Source organism: Aulostomus chinensis, chromosome 17 (assembly GCF_037954235.1).
Source record: "Aulostomus chinensis isolate RoL2024-O1b breed Wild chromosome 17, RoL_Achi_v1.0, whole genome shotgun sequence".
Lineage (NCBI taxonomy): Eukaryota > Metazoa > Chordata > Actinopteri > Syngnathiformes > Aulostomidae > Aulostomus > Aulostomus chinensis.
In genome coordinates this window covers 3,360,001-3,378,250 of record NC_141336.1, presented here as the reverse complement: position 1 = coordinate 3,378,250, position 18,250 = coordinate 3,360,001, and the positions used below count along the sequence as shown (strand labels likewise).

General features: G+C 41.9%; 1 protein-coding gene across 1 annotated transcript in view; it reads right to left on the bottom strand.

Moving 5' to 3' along the window:
* gfra4a (GDNF family receptor alpha 4a) overlaps window positions 1-18,250 on the bottom strand; it is a 164,741-nt gene that overhangs the window by 37,812 nt on the left and 108,679 nt on the right. The window lies entirely within an intron of this gene.

Here is an 18,250-nt window from a genome sequence, read left to right as displayed (position 1 = left end):
ACGAAGACAAAGAGACAAGTTACTGACATGTTGTGATCAAAGGCAAATTAAAAATAAAACAACAGCCTTTAGCCTAAAGCAGCCTCCCAACCAAGGTAGCCTGATGACTGCTTTACATTTCTTCAGACATAACAAATACATACTAAGGTCTTACTGGAAGACTTGGCCACTTCCATTCACTGAGCTTCCCCTGAAGCTGTTTGGAGACCTGCAATCAGAGAACCTGAAGGGTTTTCTAGAATGTCTGCTCCTTGCCTGTTTTGACACAAGCCAAATCAGATGAGGAGAAAAGTATAAATGCCTGTGTGAGAGAATGATAGAGAAACCATAGAAAAGCAGCTATGCAGGTAGTTCTTATACTAACATTTTTCATTGGTTTTAAAGTGTTTGATTGAAACTGACTGACCTCCCTTCATTTAGTGCCTCAGTTCTCCATGTTAGGTCACGTATGTGCTTGCTAGCGCCGTCAGTATTCTTGACTCGGCAAAGGGACTGAGCTGTTTTTCTAATGTGTGATGGGACCCTGTCCCTTCTGTTCCGACTGACTGTTTTACAGCTTGTATGGTATTTTATGTATTTGTTGAACCAAGACAAATTCCCACCTCGGTTGACAGCAAAATATTACTGTATTATATTGTTTTCTATGATATTATAAACTAGGAAACACACTGAGCACATCCCTCCCTGAAGGAGGCAACATGGATACTGACTACAAACTTTGTATCACTACCATCTGTCCATCAGTTCTTTTTTCGACTACCCAAAAAACAGGTTTTCCACATCACCGGTTCATGCAATCCCACAAATTAAAATGTATCTCCCCAACAAATAGAACTTAACAAAGCATATATCCACAATCTGATCAAGCTGACTGAAGCTTTTTCTATTAACCAATTAAAATGGAATCAAGGAATGTGATGGAAATTCTATGATGCGGTTTTCAGAAAAATATGGGCGAACAGCCGTTTCCTGCCTGTGGCCTCAAGAAGGGGTGGGCAACATTGGCTGGAAACATTGAGCAGTTCCACTATCAAAGGTGGTATGAAGATAATAATTTAGCCATGAGTCCAATCTGCACGAGTTCTTGAGGGCCGTGAAAACATCAACACCAACCAACCAAGCAACTAACCAACTGACCAATGACGCAACTAACCAACAAAACAATGAAGAAACTACTTACTAACAACCAACCATTGAAGAACCTAACCTAATAACCAACCAACCAATGAAGCACCTAACCAACAACTAACTAACCAACCAACCAATGAAGAAACTAACTTACTAACCAACCAACCAACCAACCAACCAACCAATGAAAAAACTAACTTACTAACCAACCAACCAATGAAGCACCTAACCAACAACTAAACAACCAAAGAAGAAACTAACCAACCAACCAATGAAGAAACTAACCTACTATCCAATCAACCAATGAAGCACCTAACCAACAACCGACCAACCGATGAAGAAACTAACCTACTAACCAACCAACCAATGAAGTAACTCACCAACAAACCAACCAAACAATGAAGCACCAAACCAACCAAACAATGAAGCACCAAACCAATCAACCAATGAAGAAACTAACAAACCAACCAATGAGGCAACGAGCAAACAAACCAACTAACCAATGAGGAAACTAACCAACCAACCAATGAAGTAACTAGCCCACCAACCAACAGCATGTGATGACATGACATCCTAGGTGGAGGTAATTATGCTACAACAGATGCTGTGATATTGCAATTTTCCCTTAATGTGGTTCAAACTCTAAAAGTTATGGACTCCAAAGCAGGCCTGGGTCCTCATGAGGGGTCATTACCAACATCTACATCTAGTCTGGGTTTGTCAGGTTGTCTACAAAACTCCCTCTGAGGCCCGGAAATCACAACACCCCATATCACAAGTTTAGCCTCCCTTTAGATGACGGATGAAGTGAGTATGAAGCGTAGAATCACAGCAAGTCAAAAGCAACTAGATGGCCAGCGTGAGATTTTATGATCCACTGATGCATTAATAACACAATCACAGTTAAATCGATTTTAATAATCGCGTGGAATTTTAACGCTCCCTGTCCGACGTAATCTGACTTGGTCAACCATGCAGCTCACTTCAGTGTTCCATCATTTAAATCCGCACTCACAAACACGAGGTGCTACATTATTCATGAATTCATACAGTTGTCACATGGAATATAACTGACACCTCTGAGTGAATTTTGATCAAACATGGGAGGATGATGCATCTTTGCAACACATCCTGACGGCTTCAAAATTACACCCAAGTGTTTCTGCTCCAGTCAAAACAAATTGTCATATTTGTTAGGAATTGGTCCAGTTTGTGTGTGTGTTTGTGTGTGTAATTTGTTTGCTGTTTCACATGACACTAATACACTAATCACATGCAGGCTTCGTACCCCTAAGGACAGAGAGTGTTTGCTTATTCTGAGCTGCCTAGGAGCTCTTACACACTTAAAAATAATGAAGTTTATTTAAATCTGTCTAATTTGGAATGACACACACATTCACTTTACATGAGAATTCAAAGTAATCAACAACAAGAAAAATCTATAATTATCAAAACTAGATTCAGAACACTTAAAATTGCATTGTGCTAAATTTAAATGGCCCCCACCAGCATTTACTGACACAACAGGGGGTTGAGTCAGTGCAAGCTCATGCTGTGCTGCAAAATCATCTTCAAACCCAGTGAACTTTATTTCTTCAGATAGAGATTCAAAAGTTTCCAGAGATACCTAATATGTCAGGCTGGATTTTGGTGGAAATGGTGCAGGAAAAGTCTACAATATTTGCCTTAATGGAAAGATGCTGCCTTCCAAAACAGGAATTCCTGGGTTTGAAAAGGCATCTTTGGAGCAAAACTATAAATTACATGATTTGTATTCCAGTTTACACAAAATCATGGAAAAATAGTGTTTACAAGTTTGTTTGTGAGCAGAAACTTCAACTAATGGATGGATTTTGATCGAATTTGTTGTTAAGCTGAGTACTATTACAGGTAGATTCTGGATCCTGAAGACTCTTTAAGGGGCATTTGCAGGACATAGCTTTTAGAGGAACTGAGTCCAGATTGTGAAGAACATTTATGAACAGACTTCAATATGACAGTATCTTCATATTCTGTTTCTCCTCATAGCCTCCTTGCTGGGGTACGTGCTCAAGTGCCGACAGCTGCTGCTCCCATGCATAAATGTAGGACGTGCTTGTGTGCTTTCAGTGGGAGCGCATTGAGGTCCGTTTCTCCAAATGAGAAGCGCTCCCTTCTCCCAAATGCATCCAACACTGAAATAGCAACACTTCAATCCTGGTGCAACTTGGGCTTTAAAGGGAATAACACATGGCACCCTGGTTTGACTGATGTCACGCCCGAAACACACCTATGAATAATTAAGTGTTTAATGACTGTCTGTTTTCGCCGTGCGCCTCAGTTTCCACTCTGATTACATAGCCTTTAAGTACCAAAATGAGGCTGATCACACGCCAAATGCACGTGAACACATAGAACAAACACCATCATGCCTTTAGTGCAACATCCCTGATGCTAAATGTTAGTCCAGCGCCATCTTAGCTCTACAGAAGCGAGAAGAATTGGTTCTCCTGTCAAAAAGCATTTCTGTGTCACCAACTAGTGTGAGACTTTCTGGTTTAATTCAGTAATTAATTCTTAATCAAAAGTGATTCCGTCACAGCTCGATCAAATACAGCAGAATCTCTAAAACTCTGAAGATTTCTCACTGACAGAAATGAAAACCTTTCTGAATTAAAGGTCTTTGTTTAACTCAAACTGTAGCTGAGTGCAACATGAGCTCTCCCTGGCTGATGAGACTTTGGAGGTGATTAACAGGCTACGGCATAATTGGCTGGAGCCGTCCGTGATTGTGATGGAGAGAAAAGTTAACTTCGATATACCTGGCAGGAGACTTCTCAACCTTTCTGTGGAAGCAGCTAATCTTGCTACCAGCGGTCAATAAAGAAGTCCAGACAGGGAGGTGGGATGGCTGTTGCTGTTGGTTCAGAATATTTGGTAACGTTCTACTGAGAGAAAGCACCTGCCACTCAAGTAAAGAGCTCATCGTTGGGTGATATCTTGATCGGTGGCATTTTGTGTGCCAAAAAAAAAAAAAAAAAATCCCACAAGAAGTCATCTAAGTCTTAAAATCTGATTTATTCCATGCAAAGCAGAGGGAGGGTGAAAAAAATCTGCAGGGTGAGATAGTGCCACTCGTTTCTGATGCAAATCAGTTCCACTCGAGAATTTTCTTGGATCAAATGATGGTAGAAACCAACCTAATGTCATGATACTTAGCTTACTCTGAGAAAACTCTAAAAATTTACATTCAAAATGCATGGTGTCATCTAACCCCTGTGGAAGTTTTCTACACTTGGTTTAAGGAACAAAATTTGAAAATATTTTTGAGTAATTTCTTCTGCTTCTGTTATTCGAGCATGTGCAGGTGGAACGAGAGATGTGGGTGGTTTGTGTGGGTGTTCTGATACGGAAGGTGGAGCAGAGAGGAACCTTACAGCCAGATTTGGCTTCGCTCAGCTTCAAGGCAAAAGAAAAAGCCCCCGGTGAACAGTCGCAGTGCAAATCTTATTAAATTGCAACTAATCCAGTGTGGAGAGAGGTAGGTTTGATATTTGTCTGCAAAATGAAGCGGCAATCCAGATAGCGAGAGATAGCGGCTCGCCTGGAAACAACCGCAACGCACCGACAGTTCAAAGAGAGTCAGTCACAACCAATTAGAAGAAATTAGTTGCCTAGTGATTCAAATTCGTTCCATCCTATATGCCTCTTGATCCCACTGAGGTAAATAATCAGTCTGAGCTCTCGCTTTCTCTCAGTTTGTGGTTTCCTCTTTATTTTGCTCTTATATTCTTCTCCTGTGTCATTCACTCGTGTCTCTGGTCTTTTCTCTCATGATATGGTTCAGGGAGCAGTTTCTGACACTAAAGGAATGTTTTCAAGGAGGCGCTGCAAAAAAAAAACCCAAGAAAACACCACCAACAACAACAAAAAAAGGAATTTACTTTTCTGTCCTGTGATCGGGAGCTGTTTGGGCGTCATTGTCAGGGTTGAAAACAAAACCAGCCAAACAGACAGACTAAGCAAGAGGCCCTCACCATTAGCATGAACTGAAAACACGTCTTTACAGCTGCAATAACAACAACAACAGTTTGAACACATTATGGAACAAATTCTCATAAATGATTAATACCCCATGCAGGACGTCCTCACAGCACTGAGGAGCTCCTTCAGCGACAGGCTGCTTCACCCTAAGTGTGTGAAGGAGCCTGTCGCTGGTCCTTCCTTCCTACAGCTGTCAGACTTTACAACCAGCAGCTGTAGAACCAGCAGACCACAAACCCACCAGAACTTTTTCATAGTGCAATATCACTGTACATACACATATATCTAAGACTGTACATACACATATATTTGAGACTGTACATACACATATATTTGAGACTGTACATACACATATATTTGAGACTGTACATACATATATCTAAGACTGTACATACACGTATATTTAAGACTGTACATACATATATTTAAGACTGTACATACACGTATTTAAGACTGTACATACACATATATTTAAAACTGTACATACATATATCTAAGACTGTACATACGCGTATATTTAAGACTGTACATACACATATTTCTAAGACTGTACATACACATATATTTGAGACTGTACATACATATATATTTGAGACTGTACATACATATATCTAAGACTGTACATACACATATATTTGAGACTGTACATACATATATATTTGAGACTGTACATACATATATATTTGAGACTGTACATACACATATATTTGAGACTGTACATACACATATTTAAGACTGTACATACACATATTTAAGACTGTACATACACGTATATTTAAGACTGTACATACACATATTTAAGACTGTACATACACGTATATTTAAGACTGTACATACATATATTTAAGACTGTACATACACATATTTAAGACTGTACATACACGTATATTTAAGACTGTACATACACATATTTAAGACTGTACATACACGTATATTTAAGACTGTACATACATATATTTAAGACTGTACATACACGTATATTTAAGACTGTACATACACATATATTTAAGACTGTACATACGCGTATATTTAAGACTGTACATACATATATCTAAGACTGTACATACACGTATATTTAAGACTGTACATACACGTATATTTAAGACTGTACATACATATATCTAAGACTGTACATACATATATCTAAGACTGTACATACACGTATATTTAAGACTGTACATACACATATTTAAGACTGTACATACACGTATATTTAAGACTGTACATACATGTATTTAAGACTGTACATACACGTATATTTAAGACTGTACATACACGTATTTAAGACTGTACATACACGTATATTTAAGACTGTACATACACGTATTTAAGACTGTACATACACATATTTCTAAGACTGTACATACACATATTTAAGACTGTACATACACATATTTAAGACTGTACATACACATATATTTAAGACTGTACATACACGTATATTTAAGACTGTACATACACGTATTTAAGACTGTACATACACGTATATTTAAGACTGTACATACACGTATTTAAGACTGTACATACACATATTTCTAAGATTGTACATACACATATTTAAGACTGTACATACACATATTTAAGACTGTACATACACATATTTAAGACTGTACATACACGTATATTTAAGACTGTACATACACATATTTCTAAGACTGTACATACACGTATATTTAAGACTGTACATACACATATTTCTAAGACTGTACATACACATATTTAAGACTGTACATACACATATTTAAGACTGTACATACACATATTTCTAAGACTGTACATACACATATTTAAGACTGTACATACACGTATATTTAAGACTGTACATACACATATTTCTAAGACTGTACATACACATATATTTAAGACTGTACATACACACATTTAAGACTGTACATATGCCACTGTTGTACATACTTCTTCCTCTTTTACTTTTGTATATTACTTTTATATACTACTTATTTTTGTGCATTTGCTCACCCCTCTTATTTGTCCTCACATACTATTTATGTTAAACTCTCCTTTGTTCTTGCTGCTGTAACAATGTTAAATTTCCCCACTGTAGGCCGATTAAAGGTTTATTTTGTCTTATCTTATATGGGTGCAATTACAAAACACGTTGCACTTTAAGAACATTTTATTGTACAGAGGCAGAAGAACATAAATGCACTTGTCACATGTTGGCAGGTCGTACATTTAGGCCCCCCAGCCACTTTGTATCCCCTGACACCCCCCAGACTTTGCAGCTGCGAAGTAAAAAAACAAAAACAAAAAACACTTAAGTATATTCATGTAAACAAATTATATAGTATAAAAACTGTACAGTATAAAAACATAAATTTTAAGCTGAAGTGACACCAAATCATAAGAAAACAACAAAAACTAATCATAGTAAATGTACTTTTTGTAATAAAAATCATTTAATAGAGTTAAGTACTCAAACTTCGGTTTGTTATTGCATAATTCACCGTACAACCACATTTTCCTACAGAAGAAGTGCAACTCCTGAATTTTGCAATGCACACTGCGATTTGTAACAATTTTCTACCAAATGGATTAAACTGTCTTTAGGCAGTTAATGACAGAGGTTATAACCCAGTGGTGGTGTTTTCCTGAAGTGAAAACATATTACATTCTGTAGAATTACAATGTAATGCAGGGTTGTCACAATCGTCTGTGCTACAAACTTGAGCTCGCGTCACCTCATCGCATCCTTCTGCCTCCCACCTGAACCCAAATCAGCTCTTCCTCCAGCAGCTGCAGTCGCCGCCATCAGCTGCTCCAACCGCTGCCCTGCACTCGCTTTACATCACCTCGGAGTATGAACGGGATTAAATTGACAATAAATGGCGTTAAAATGGCAATAAAATGACTGAGGATGATCAAGCTCAGGCAGGACCAATGACGGAGAAGACAATAAAATGAATTGTTGCCATGTAAGCTTGACAAACAAGATGATCAGCCTCCCTCCTCAACAAATGTTGAATTTCCCCAAAGACAGAGCAGTCAGGAACATATTTATGAACCTCTCGGATCTCAATGAACTGAAACAACTTTCTGCTTTCTGTACATTTGATCTTCCTCACACAGACAGCTTTAGCTGCATCACTGAATGTCTGAGAAGGCTGGATCTCTCCTGAACTGAATTGCCTCTCCCGGCCTTTTTATTTCATTTTGCTCTTCACTTTGTTGTTCTTTTTTTGGGGGGGGGGGGGGGGTGGAGCTTTTGTTTTCTTCCCAGAGAATTTTCAGAAGCTGCTGGATCAGATCTTTCATCTTGATCCATCTGGGTAACTGATTTTTTGGTAACATTTTCCAGTAAAGTTCCAACAGCAACACTTAGTATTCATTCATCTGAGTGCAGGACTCATGCATCATCATATCATCATCGTGTAATTAAGTTCTTTGTCGCTAGTAAAGTGAGAAGGTCTCATGTAAAAATGCCACACATCCTGGTTACAGGTTCTGTGGTATCTTTGGTGCCGACTGTTAACCAAAAGACAACCACTGTATATACACTCAGGAACTGACGTGTAATTCTAAGAGGAACTTGCTGTAATGGTGCCCTAAATTTATACCATTTTTAAACCAATCTTATTGAAATATGAGAAAAAGACCATGAAAATGACTGTAAACTTTTGTTGTCCCGTATAATCCAGATTAGATTAGATTCCTTCCGTCTCCCCTTATGGACTCTTGTACATTCAAGAATTCTCAGGCAACATGGCCACGCATATCCAGTCAGAACACAGTTAACACAGTGTCTCCCCCTCCAGAATGTACACCCCAAGAGTAATGAACAGATGCAGACACTAAAAAAACCCCACAAAAGTCCTTTGCAAGATGAGTTCAAGCTCTGATCCAGTTGGCGTTCTGCACATGCAACTGGATAAAGAAGCCTTGGATTACACCTGGCAGTGTGCTTGAGTCTTTCAGAGGGGATGTTTTATGTTGTCCATCTTCAGTTGCAAATACTTCTCATGCTTCATAGCCCGCCATCACGTGACGTGACGTTACACCCAACTCACACATCATTTCTGTGAGATTCGTTCAAGCCGATTCCAGGGATGTACCACGTGCAATTCTGGCACCATAAATTGGCATTTGTTTTCTCATCAAGTGAGTAAATCAGGTGTAGGGAAAGATGTCTCTCCAGGAAAATGATTCAATCAGTGATAGTGAACACAGGCGCGAGCCGAGGCTCTGTAGCAGGTTGTAAACTACAGAGGATTGAGACATTCTGCTGTACAAATACACTTGACATGAAAGGCAGCAGAGATACTTACAGCACAAACACTATAAAAAGTCTTTTTTTCCCAAGATGGTCAAAGTTCAACAAAGCCCTTTCGGTTAGAAAGCCTGCCTTTTTATGCTTCGTTCAAGTTGCAACCCTGCGTTCAAAATCCTGACACAGATCTGAGCTTATGAATGATGAACGAAGACTGCACTTGCTCGGCTGTTGTTTGTCGCGTTTTAATTTCTACATCTTCATCTGTTGTTGTACGGCTCAGTGATTTGCTTTCGACAGAATCATGGAAGCCATCAGAGATAACAAGCTCAGGATTGTTTGGTAAATCTTTGACAGTGCTGCCATGGGGACCGTGCTTTTGTCACTGGATATTGTATTTCCTTATTAGCCAACTGCACCTCCCTGCACACGTTTTAACCAAGATGACTCAGTGGGTCTGCTGGGATTTGGCCTTGTTCTTTTGTCTGTTCTCAAAGCTACTAATAATGCCCTCTCTTCTCCAGCAGTGTTTCCAGAACAAAAAAGCAATACTCTTTCCATAAATGCTCACACACACGCGCACACACACACACACACACACACACTGTACCAATTTTCACATGGGCACATGCATTCGGGCTCGCAAGCTACTGCATGCAAAACCACAATAGTAAAAATGCTGTTCAAACACAAATTTATTTTGCAGAAAGACTTCTTTGGAGTATAATTGGTCCTCCAAATACACTCTGATCCGGTCCTTTTGTTCTGTATCATTGATTCAGCAAAAACATGACGAAACTCGGAGGAGAACCAGGAGGCCAAACTGGTCATGATGCAGAATAATAATTCCTCTCCTGGATTCCTCAGCGACTAATCCATCTCATAGGAAGTCAATACATTAACCACACAACTGAAATCTTCAGGTGTTTTCCTTCGTCTTCGCTAAATGCAAAATGTGTGCCGTCATGTACATCCTGATCTTTTGCTCTTCAAAACCATATTTCCTGACATGGAATTAAACTTTTTGGAGCTTTGTGATTAGCGGGACAATAAAGGATTGATTTGAGTTTCTCATTGTTATGGATGATATGATGGGGGAAAATAAAGTATTATCAAGCTGAAATTAGATCAGTACTTGAAAAGACAAAGCCTGAAGACTTCAATAACCTCCAAAAATCTAAACTGAACTTTATGATAATGGGGACACTTTCGGTGAGTATAAATTAGACATGAATTAGAGAATAATTATGCTCAAAAGCAGGGGAGAATTCTCGCGCTGGAACTTACGTGGTGAAACTCGATGTTGACCATGTTCACCACGCAAGTTTTGGGTGTCGGCATGCTAAAACTGAATAGCACTGCTAATGCTACTGTCAAGAACGAACCGTTAGTTCGTTAGGAACCGTTAAGTAAAACAGAAGCTCATGGAAGCGGCAGCCTGGCGGAGCAGTGGCCCTCACGGTGGCCGCCAGCAAGAAGGTTGCGGGTGGAGCCCCGGCTGCAGCACGGGGTCTTTCTGGGTGAGTCTCCATGTTCTCCCTGTTCCTGCTGGGTTCTCTCTGGTACTCCAGCTTCCTCCACAGTCCAAAGACATCAAGAGGGACCAGGTTAATCCAGACTCTAAATTGACCGTAGGCGTGGCTGGGAGAGCCAATGGTTGTCTGTCTCTATGTGTTGGCCCTGCCATGGACTGGTGACCTGTCCAGGGTGAACCCTGCCTCTCACCTGAAGGCTGCTGGGATAGGCTCCAGCCCCCCCACCCCCCACCCCACCCTTAACAGGATAAGCGTAAGAAAATAGATGGATTGTACAGAAGCATAAGAACATCAATGCACTTGTCACATGTTGGCAGGCTGTAACAGGACAAGCGGTAGAAAATGGATGGATGGAAAAGCTCATGTACCACAACCCTCCAAGTGTCCCCTACGCTTCTACCAGCAGTGCTGCTGCAGTGTTCGTGTTAGCTCGCAGCTCTGGGTGGCTGATGGACAACAAGAAGCATGTGAGGAAGTTATGACGTTGTCTCTAGAACTCACTCGCGTGTTGCAGTTGGTCGTGCAGCACCAGCTGACTCGACTCGGCTTCTTCTTCTGGCCTCCCCTGCTGTAGATGCCCACTCCGGCCCATAAATTCTTATTGACTACAAAAAGATCTGGAAATGTACACCTCAGCCCGGAGTGGATTTCAGAACTAAGACCCGAGCAGAACCGCGGTATTGGGCCCAGTTATTCTATTATATGCCAGATGCCCCCTGCACCAATGTCACAGTGAATTGCTACAAAATAAGCCAAAGTTCAATCCAAACTTAGGGATAAAGAGTATAGCAGCCATTATTACACTCAACAATCACTGCAACAAACTGGAACATCTCCACCAACACAGCTGTCATTACTGTTTTTCAAGACAGGTCTTTTTTTGTTGTTGTTTGTATTGTGTGGTCATGTGACTCTCCAGGCAATCGAAATAACAGCGGCTCCACAGAAACAGGTCCATTTGTTGCGTGGCCAGAATCTTAGACACCCGCGTGTGAAACGTCTGTGGCCAGAACAATAAAGGCAACTGGTTCAAAGCCTTCTGCATGGCGCTGACGGAACACATCGTACAGGTGTGCAGTTTGATTCAGACCTTAGAAATCAAACTGCACTCTAAAACTTGAGGACGAGGAGGGATTTTGAGGAGCTATGCGTCTATTTAGTTTGACTGATATTGAAAATGGCCTCAGATTTGTGTGAAGGAAGGCCTGAGAACACTTGCTGCAGAAGAAATTCAAAATTTCTCTTGCAGGCATAAATGGGTCAGCTGCTTGGCAAAAGAAAACGGGTAGCGGCTCCCTCACTCATTCTCTTTGTACACCCTCCTTTTTCTTCTGTGTCTCTAGTCACAAATGATGGAGAATTTTCACTGGTAACTGTCTGTTGCTGTTTTGGAAGGCCACTCTGAGCAGAGGTGAAGGGTTGAGGTGGCAGGCGGGGAGAACTGGATGTCTGTAGAAAGGGCCAACAATGAATCCACCCTCCAGGCATCTCAGGTCCTTGAGGCCAGCAAATAACTTCTTTCCTCCTCTTTTTCTAGACAATGATTCAAAGAAGTATGGCTACCCACTGAGGGTCAGCTCCTTTAGAGCTGAAATAGCAGTTCCTCAGGCTACAGAAAGTTTTCTCCAAAGAGGTTGGTTAGGCACCGGAGAGGGCAGCAAATGAAGTCTTATTCAAAAGTTCTGAGATTGCTGAATAAGCCCCTCCCTCGCCTGCTACACGAGCACCAGCTAGTCTCGTCTGGGAGGTACTTTAGACGGTTTAAATGCTGAAAGAACAACTTTAACAAGTCTTTTGTTCCCTTTTCCTTCTGGATTTTAAATCAGAACCGGGCCTCATGTTACAGTAATTACAAACGCACGGGTAAACAAGCTTGTGAGGATAAAAATGTGACAGTAGCTGCAGTCTCAGTACAAGATGAAACAGCTTTTGGGTCTGGATGCTGCATGTGATGAGGCTACACTGATGTGTCATTGTGCAAGACGTTACTTTGCTGAGTGATGAAATGACTTTAAAGAAAGAATAATGAGAAGTAAAATGGCCAATAACAATGAAGTGCAGAGGTGGTGTTAATTCGAGCATAAGAAACTCTCTGTGGGGCAGCAGCTTCTGAACGTGAGGGGGCATCGTTCCCTCAAATATTTGTATTTATTTAATCTAAGGTCCTGTTCACACCGAAAGGTCTGTTTTCAGATCCGAACTAAAGCGAGGATGATACATTGTTGCAATTTCTCAGCTGGTCCGGTTCGCGGTGACAAAGGCCGAACTCAAACGGTCCAAAAATTGTCACATGGCAGCAAAGCCGTTCGGTGATTGCTTGTACAGTCAAGGCGGGGAGACGACAAATCCCTCGCAATTGTTATGAGCACCGTAGCAGGCAATAATGAGAGCCTCCCTCCATGTTTTTTCCTTTGCCATACGAGCGCGACCAGTGAGGTAAGAGGACAAAAAAAAAAGCTCACCATCACATACATGTTCGAATCACAAAGTTGGCTCATCTTACAAACCGATTCTGACACGTAAACAGGCGCGCTTCCTGTGATTGGTGCGGATGGCGTTCACACCAGAAGTTAACCGGTTCACTTGATAGCGGTCCGAGACCACCCCTACCAGGTGGACCTGAGAGAGGTTGACTGGTCCACACCAAGGAGGTTCAGTTCAGCTGAACTGAACAAGGCCGGTGTGAAGAACTCAACTGAGAAACTGACATTTTGACGACCTAATTTGCAACGGTATTTATTTCGATCTGTTAAGATTCAGACTAAAATGCTAGTTTTAGTTACATTCTACTTATTTCATAGTCATAGTTTTAGTCGATGGCAACTCAAAAAGTTTTTGTCTTGTGTTTGTCAGTGAAAAGTCAAATTCATTCTAATTCAGTTAGGATGTTGCAGGTATTGAGATCCGGGTGTTGGGCTCAAGGCACCTACCTGTAAGGATATTGGGATGTGAGAGTGACGCTGACCTGGACCACCAGTCCCGTCTCAGTTCATCCGTGTATCCCCTGCCTTCCTTGAGCTGCGAGTTTTACTTTAGAGGATTTTATAGGGATTGCAAAATCTCCTCAGGCAAACTGAAATCCCATCAAATTTGATTTGACTTGACCTTATGACAAAATTGCTCTAAAAGCAGGTGGTCCTACATGTTAGTTCAGTACATCTTCCCCTGAGAATGACCTTCTTCATGTAAATGAGCTCAGCTGGCCCCGAGCAGGCCGTCTGTCCTCAAGCATGTTCCAAGAGACGTTAGAGGGCATCCCCCTACCGCGCCGGCATTGTTATACAGAATATCAATAATCCTTGGTCTAACAAAGCATCAAGGAGATCTTTGTCTGATAAGGTAGCTCCTCACTCTGTGGTATTTACACTTTTTATTTGCCAAAGTTGAGATCAGTTGGGACAGAAGTGGATGAACCACTGTTTTGATCCACTAGGCTGTTGAAAAAAGAACTCTGAACCTGAGGTCAGAGCGCTGGTTGTTTTCTGGACTCTTCGAGGAGCGAGGGACAGAAGGTGTTTCTGTCAGCCAGTACTGATGACTCTGCATAGCTCATGTTGCTGGGACCGACTTCCTCTGCTTAGCTCTCTTCTATCTAATGTGGACAGATAATTTAATTGCGGGCCCTTCGAGACTTTCCAAAAGTTCTCACACTCAACTCGCCATTTCGCGGGCTCATGTGTGAACCAACCGTCACACAACAATGCTCATCTAGGGGGGAAAGTGTCGCGTGATGAATGTGGGAGGGAAAGTATTTTCATAGAAAACTAGTTCACACCCAAGTGCAGGGTGATGTGGATTTGACGCATCACTTGGATGGGGAGGTATTAGCATCTATCAAGGGAGAGAACAGCTCCAGTAATGCCGGGACAAAGGATTAAAACTGGGAGAATGCATTTTTCTATACATTTCAAAGAGCCTTTAAAATCCCAGACAAGATGCTGTTTGGAGGTCAGAGGACTGACAGAACGGTATGGATTGGTTTTGCTCGGGGTAAATCCAGGGACTTGATAAAAGATCAACGCGTCCATCCAGATGCAATTGTTGCCAATTTTCTCAGCTAGAGAACAATCAGAGGCAACAAGGCCACGCTGTCTGTGCGCTGTTATTCTGACCTTTAAAGTCTTGAGTCTTGTTTGAGCACAGCAGCGTTGACACTTGCAGTCTTTAGTGTTTATTGCCTCTAATGTCTGGGATGCTGGGATTATTCTTAATGCAAGGCTTTGGATAAGAGTGTCAGCAATTGTGACACACTAATGGAACTGAAATAAATAGTAAGCTGGCATTTGCTTTCACATGTTGGAATTCCGTTCAGTGTGATTACTGCTTTCAGTGTGATACTCATCTAGCTGAATATAATACAGAGAGTCAAAGCCAGTAGAGAGTCCGTCGCCTCCACGTCCCCGTCCATCATTCCAGATCAGGGCAGGTTCATTTACTTTGCAAATCCCAGTTGCTTTTCCAGGCCCTTCAAGACTCCGTATGCATTAACGTGTGTGTTGGTACTTTGATTAGCTGCTCTATCCAACAGTAGCCTCCTTAAGTCTGGGTCAGCGCTGTAGAAAGACAGAGCTGATCAACTCAAGTCGCTCCCCACAGTGCCTCCAGCGTTGCTTTTAGGTAAACAATACTGAGTAACGAGACCAAACGACATCATAAACAAAGTCCGAGCATCCGAGTGCATTGAGGAAGAGTCAGCGCCATTCTGGGCTGAGACTCTTCTATCAGTGTGATGGCCAACATCATCAGCAGAGCGCAGCTGAATCCCTGGTCTCTCAACCAGAACAACCCCTCTGTGGAGTGTGCTTGGTGCGATGTCAAGAGCACCAAGAGAGGCAGAGCTCCACACACACGGGAATGTGGATAAAAAGAGGGGGTATGAGATGCAATATACAACAACAAACAGCTCGGACGAGTAGAAACATCTGCTTTCTGTTGTTAACCAAGATAGGCTTCTCGAAGTCACATGACATCATGACATGTTGGTCAGAGTTACCGCTCGGTTCTCCACAGTCAGGAATTCAGTTCTGACTCATTTCAGGTCAGGCTTTCAGGCCGCTAAGGGTTGGATAAGTTACCTCTTGGAACATGTTGTCTGCTTGTATGAACGTGCCACTCCCAGAAGAACATGTTCATACAAGCGGACGACAGCCAGCCAAGTCCAGCTCTTTGTCTGCACTCTTAATCATTCTAGCTGATCAAGATTATTTAGACTGTCACCTTAAAGAAAAATGAAACCAAACACACCAGGAGAGGGACAATATGTCAGCTACAGCAGTGACAGATCGCTTCGAGTTAAGTACAATTAAGAGCCCAGTAATGACCTTAGCTACATAACAACCGGCTGGATCTTCAAAAGTTATCACAACAACGCTGCCTGGAGCTTCCTAGGAGACCAACTGACGTATTCATGCTTCAAGTGAGCAAACGCTGCCATGTCAAGTCATGTCAAGCTCTCAGAGATCTTTAACACTTCCCTCCTCCTTAGATTCACACACACACACACACACACACATATATATGTATGTATATATATATATATATGGACTGACTTGTTGCATCTAATGATGCAATTCTTCAGCTGGTGCAGCTTTCACTGAGCTCCCTGACATCAACCGACTTACAGGGGGACACATACAGAACTCTTGACCGCTCAGGGTTCCTGCCACTCATACACACTCAAATCTCCCGTGGCGAGCACAGATTCCGTTGTGAGACGATTCACCATCAAGTGCTTCAGATATGAGCTGCATCAGTCGCAGAGCTTTCAGTTTATTCACCTCCTCAAACTCTCTATGTGACAAAACAAAACCTGGGAGTCGACGGGAGGAGGTATGAGTGTGGAACTATTCCCTTTGTTTTATAGGTGAGGAGAGCTCTCGTATCCTGTGTGACAACAGCAGTGGAAAAATACGACTCTTAACGGTCGCCAGTTGGTCTTTTATGCACCAGTGGGAAAACAAGAGAAGCTGAAATCTTTTTAGAAAGTTCTATCATTTCAAGCAAATCAAAGCACATCCCACCTGGACAGCAAACAATGCCAGCAGTCACAAGTCCGAACACAAATATTCCCCCCCAAAAACACCCCCAGTCCAATAAACCCCTCCTGTTCTAGGAACCAAATGAAAAAGTCCCAATCAAGCCAAAAGCGTAGTTCATTCAGGCGAGTGCCTTCTCACCACATCTGCCCTGCTGCCTGCTCCTAGCAGGTAATCCAGCAGTTTCCTAATCCTCAAGGCGTCGTCCAGTAATCCGCTCCCAAACGCTCCATGTGCACGAACGATCTCCATCACTTCTGCACATTTAACACGTTCTCCCATTAATGAAATAACACAACAACAATGAATGGAAAACCAACTATGCTACATAACCCTTGAGCTGTAAGATTTCTTAATTTGGAAGTTGTAGCAGTTTCACATTTCTGAGGGCCGTTAAAGGACAAATCAGATTACCCCTCAGATTACGAGTGTATTACAGCTGCACCAACCTCTCCGACTCTCCCCCATAATGAGGTTTGTCACATTTTACTGGGGCACATTATTTTTGGCCTGTTGAGGTGAGAAGAAATCAGATTGTGAGGAGTTCTAATTCATCCGCTGTCTTTCCTCTGCCTTTAAACACTCATCTCAAACAAGCTGCAGCCTTCCTCTCCTATACATCTCCAGCCTAAATGAACTGCAGTGTAGCTCCCGTATACACACACCTTCGCTCTGTCAGTGCTGTACATCAATATCAAACACAACACACACACACACATATGCAGCCTCTCGTTTCTTTCTAGCCAATACTGACAGTTTCATTCTCCTGGCTGCATGCACAAATACCATGAGACACTCAAACATGCCTTGCTTTCTCTTTCTCTCTGGTGAGGCCTCCCCTCCTCACTTTACCTCCCCAGGGTACCCTCTCATGCTGTGTGTGTGTGCGTGTGTATGTGCAGAGGGGGGCAGAGAGAGAAGACATCAGTGCATGAGCGTGCAATCATGAGTGTGTGTACCAGTCTGTGTTTACTGAGAATTACATTTTTTTTAACCGCTTGTGCATGTGAGTGTGTGTGAGTGTGTGTGTGTGCGTGTGTGTGCCTTATTGTCAGTGTCCCGGTGTTTGTCTATTTACAGCACTTGTGTGTGGAGTGCGTGCGTGCGTGTGTGTGAGCCCACTCTTACATAAACATTTGAGAAAAACGATGAGGAAGGAAATAATCTTATTGTTTGAGTTAATCCCAGAAACAGAGAAAACTCTGTAAAATGTGACCAAAAATGTCTTTAAAAGCAAATGTCCACACATCAAAACCTTGACATTCATAATCCAGTCAACTCAAATATGTATCCAGGCTGTGGCA